The sequence below is a fragment of the Gossypium arboreum genome, chromosome 8 (assembly GCF_025698485.1).
Source record: "Gossypium arboreum isolate Shixiya-1 chromosome 8, ASM2569848v2, whole genome shotgun sequence".
Lineage (NCBI taxonomy): Eukaryota > Viridiplantae > Streptophyta > Magnoliopsida > Malvales > Malvaceae > Gossypium > Gossypium arboreum.
The window spans coordinates 76,558,592-76,563,536 of record NC_069077.1 but is presented as its reverse complement, the minus strand read 5'-3'; the positions used below and the strand labels follow the sequence as shown (position 1 = coordinate 76,563,536).

At 31.4% G+C, this 4,945-nt stretch overlaps 1 long non-coding RNA gene across 1 annotated transcript; it reads right to left on the bottom strand.

Annotated features, from left to right (window-relative positions):
- Positions 1-1,814: 1,814 nt before the first annotated feature.
- LOC128296367 (uncharacterized) lies at positions 1,815-4,303 on the bottom strand. The gene is made up of 2 exons (XR_008286961.1): positions 4,236-4,303; positions 1,815-2,073 (listed from the first exon to the last, which is right to left on the bottom strand). It is a non-coding gene; the product is annotated as an uncharacterized LOC128296367 (long non-coding RNA).
- Positions 4,304-4,945: the final 642 nt, after the last annotated feature.

Genomic DNA, 4,945 nt, shown 5'->3' with positions numbered 1-4,945 from the left:
ATGTTTTGTTGAATCATAATGGATGTTAATTAGGTTAAGGTTGGCCATGTGTTTTGTTAAGTATAAATCAAGACCTATATATGGTATACTTTGTTGTTCACCTATGATTTATATTAAGACATGTGTATATGATATTGGCCTTATTATATTAATTGAGTTTTATATGCTTTACTTGTACATAAAGGTGTTTATATTATGGATATTTATATATAAATATATGCATATGGCTATATGTATAAATTTGTTAGTTACATATAAGTTTGCTAATAAGTACAAATGATTTATGATTGTAACACCCCTTACCCGTACCCGAGGCCGGGATAGGGTACGAGGCGTTACCAGACAAACATATAAACATTAAACTAAAATACGGGCCATAAAATTTCATTCATATTTCAAAACGTTCATTCACTTACACATAGTCCCTTATTTGAGTCTACGAAGCCCAAAACATACTTTAGAAAGGGTTCGGGACTAAACCGAGAACTTACGAAAATCTTGGAAATTTCATGCTTTAAGGCTCCACACGCCCGTGTCCCAAAGTCGTGCTCCATACACGGTTGAGACACGTGGTCGTGTTTCTGCCTGTGTGGAATATACCTAGGCTATTTTCCAAGCTTTGGTCAACCTTAATCTCTTACACACTTATACAAAATCAAAAGCATATAACATGGTATTCATTTAATGATTAAATATTCTCAATTAAACCACAAACATAGCATTTGTATGTCATCATACATGTGTCTCTCATACTTATTTTACCTTGTTTATTATAGTACCACTTATACATTTATACCAAGATTATCATCTTACCAAATATCTTCAGCTTAATCATCAAGCATTCATATTTAAAACTAGATCATATCTTTATAAAATACCACAATTCAGATGTGCAAAATAACATGTTTGCCTGAAACATTTCAATTCAACTCCATACCCAACAATCATTACATTGAGACTAGTCATATATATATATACATGTTATGCTACATATCATTCTCTTTCTGTTTTCTTATAAACACATATCATTTATTTCATTATATCAATATTTCATATACCATAGTTTCCATGTATTCCACATATATTTATTTTCCTCCTCCTCCTCTCCATTCCACATCCTTAATGTATATATCATTCTTGTAAGTACGATTTCACAATTTACTAATAAATGCTCACATCAAATTGTCCACACGAGTCATAGTCACTTGCTTATTTATAATTCGAGATACAGAGCTCCAAATTAAGATCTGTAAATTTCCCCTAAAACTAGACTCACATATCTTTCCACCATAAAATTTTCATAATTTTTGGTTCAGCCAATTAGTACAGTTTATTCATTAAACTTTCCCTGTTTCACTTTCTCGACACCCCGACCTCTCTTCACTAAAAATTAATTATCTCACAAAGATGAACTCGGATAATGTTCTTGTTGATTTATCTTGAAAATAGACTCATTAGGGATTTTAAAAATATAATTTTAATCCTCTAATTATTTTTATCCAAATTGTTTTTATTTTCCAAATTCAGAACAGGGGATCACGTAATCATTTTGAACCAGTCTCACAAAAACATAAATATCTCAAAATATAGAACTACTTTTCTTTCTCTGTTTCTTTTATATGAAAACTGTAACACTTCTAACCCGTATCCGTTGCCAGAATAAGGTTATGAGGTATTACTTGACTGAACAAAACTTCTATAAGGTCAAAGATATTTACCAGACATAAATTATCAACAATGCAACCTGTCTCATTGGTTTTTCATAAGAGCTCTTATAAATTTCTAAAATGACTAACTATCAAAACATAACCGAATATCTAATAACAAATTAACTACTATCAAGTTATAACTAAAACATTTCAACACATTAGTTCAATTATAAGGCTTCTCTAAACAAAATAAGCGAGCCATCTTCGCATGGCTATAATGTATACAAAGACAAAATATCATTCTACCTATAGTCTATCCTATACATGCCTTAAATCATGATGATATACCATCTTCTCAACTCACATAATGACTCGATAGTGTGATGATATCTCCGGCTCTTCCAACTCGAACTAAAGGATAAACCTATAAGGAATGGAAAAGAGAACACGGAGTAAGCTTCAATGCTTAGTAAGTTTTAAGCTATGCAAACAATTAATTTACTTATAGCTCGATTATTTCAAATTTTCAAGAAATCATTCCTAGGTAATTGCCATTTCGGCCAAGTATCCATGAACATAATGGATATTTAGCAAATTCACCTCATTTGAATCTGAACTCAATTAAAACCAAATATTGAAATCACAAATAAGATCATAAGAACTCGAAAAGTATCTCATTAACTAGTTTTAACCATGTTTGCAACAAAATCACAAATTCACTACAAGCTGTTTTCCTGAGCAACAGTCACTAAATTATTTATAACTGGAGATAAGAAACTCCAAATAAAGTTCCGTTAATTTTTCCTGAAAATAGACTTATATATATTCCATCCATAAAATTTTCAGAATTTTTGGTTTGACCAATCAATACCAGATTTTTATTGAAGTTTCCCCTGTTTCACTGTTTGACTATTCTGACCACTCTTCACTACAAATCAATTTTCTCATTATACAGAATTCGAAATATGTTATCGTTTACTTCATTTGAAACTAGACTCATTAAGAAGTCTAAGAATATAAATTTTATCTTATAATCATCATTTTACAATTTACAATGATTTTCTAAAAACAGAACAGGGGATTTCAAAGTCATTTTGACTCTGTCTCCCTCCACTTCAAATATCTCATTATCTGAAATTCTTTTGCTTACATGGTTTCTTTTATAAGAAACTAAACTCATTAAGCTTTAATTTCATAATTTATTCAGCTTCTAATTCAATTTCCACAATTTATGGTGATTTTCCAAAATCACGCTACAGTTGCTGTCCCAAGCAGATTTATTACAAATTTGCTCTTTCACACATTCCTTGCATTCAAATTATCTAAACATGTATCATGTCATTCAAGATCGAACTCATATAACATAGGCATTAAAATGCTTCACTATCAGCTTTAGTTCAATTGAAACGAATGAAATACAATATCATATTCACATTTAATTTTCCAAGATCGTAATCACCTAAAAATAAAATCATATACTTCCACAAACCTTTCCACAAGGACCAAGTGTTTATATTTGAATATAAACATAGAATCACTTCACATAACTTCACATATTTACCGAATATATCACAATCACATTTATAGTCATAACACTTATTCACAGATGCATCACTTTATATATTTATAATTTAATTCAAATCAAAATCGCATACAGTACATGATACATACCTGGCCAACTTAATATGTAATGCACTTTCAATTTGTCAACTTAGTGTAGGATCTTGTACTTGTATACTTTTATCAAATTCATCGACACTTGGCCCACTAGGTATAAAACCCGAAATTATATTATCAGCACAAAGCCTACGATACTTTAACCGGGATACATTTCCAGCACGAAGCCTACGGGACTTTGGCCCGGATACATTTCCAGCACGAAGCCTGCGGGACTTTAGTCCGGATACATTTCAAAGACGAAGCTCATGGGACTTTGGCCCGGATATATTTCCAGCACGAAGCCTGCGGGACTTTGGCCCGGATATATTTCCAGCACGAAGCCTGCGGGACTTTAGCCCGGATACATTTTTAGTGTCTTGCATATTTATTCACATGTTAACACATTTCACGTAACATTTCACATTAGAAATTTAATTGCTTCATTCGAATATAAGTACCTTTTAACTTTCGGTTCAAAAATCATACACAAGGAACACATAATCTTTTCATTATCCTAGTTTCACTTTTAATAACCATTCAACTATATGCCATATTCACAAATTATTTCACACACAACCTTGATCAAGTAGGAACAATAGTCACAATTCATCTATTATACAAATATCCCATTCTTTGACTTTGTTTCATAATAGCTATTCTGTCACCACATATATACCATTCAATTCACATTCGACTTTATACAAACAAGTACAATAAAATTGTATACACATATTACACACTTTCACATCATCACTTAATAGTCATTCGGCCACATTATATACATAAATCATCCATTTCATATTCGGCTTTATAGCCGAAATTCAATATACTTATTGCAATTCGAACTTGTAAACGTCAAATAATTACTTATCATATTATATAATCTTAAGCGCGTAGCAAATCAAATATAATTACTTAAGGACTTACCTCGGAAGACGATAATCGGAACGAGACGACTAATCGACCATTTTGATTTTCCCCCCGATCCAAATCTGAGTTCTACTTTTGCCAATCTAATTAATATCAAAATTAACTCACTTATTCAACATTTCATTAAATTTTATCTAAAGACACATAATTTGGGCATTTTGCATTTTATCCCTAACATTTCACATTTTTACAATTTAATCCCTATTTCAAAATAACACAAATTACTCAAAATTTCATCAAACCCATGTTAGGCCGAATTTACCTTAGGTCTCTAGCAACCCATTTCTTTTATTTATTTCACGTTTTGACCCCTCAATTTACAAATTTCTAAATTTAGTCCTTAATATACATTTTTATCAAAAATCACTTAATCAAACATGAAAATCAAACATCAAAGATTTATTACTCATCATCAAACAACAAGATACTCAAACATTCAATAATGGCATCATCCAAATACTTTAACAATTTTAAAATTAGAGGTACGGGCCAGCTAGATTACGAAGCAACGATCTCAAAAACGTAAAAATTATTAAAAACTGAGACGACATGGACTTACATGTAACACCCCGTACCCGAGTCCGCTGCCGGAATCAGACACGAGGGGTTAACGGCTTAAACCATTCACTTTCACAGTCCATTTTAAAAATTTTCCAGCCAGTTAACTAACTGCGTCACTATCACTTTAAAAATCATATCTTGAGTTC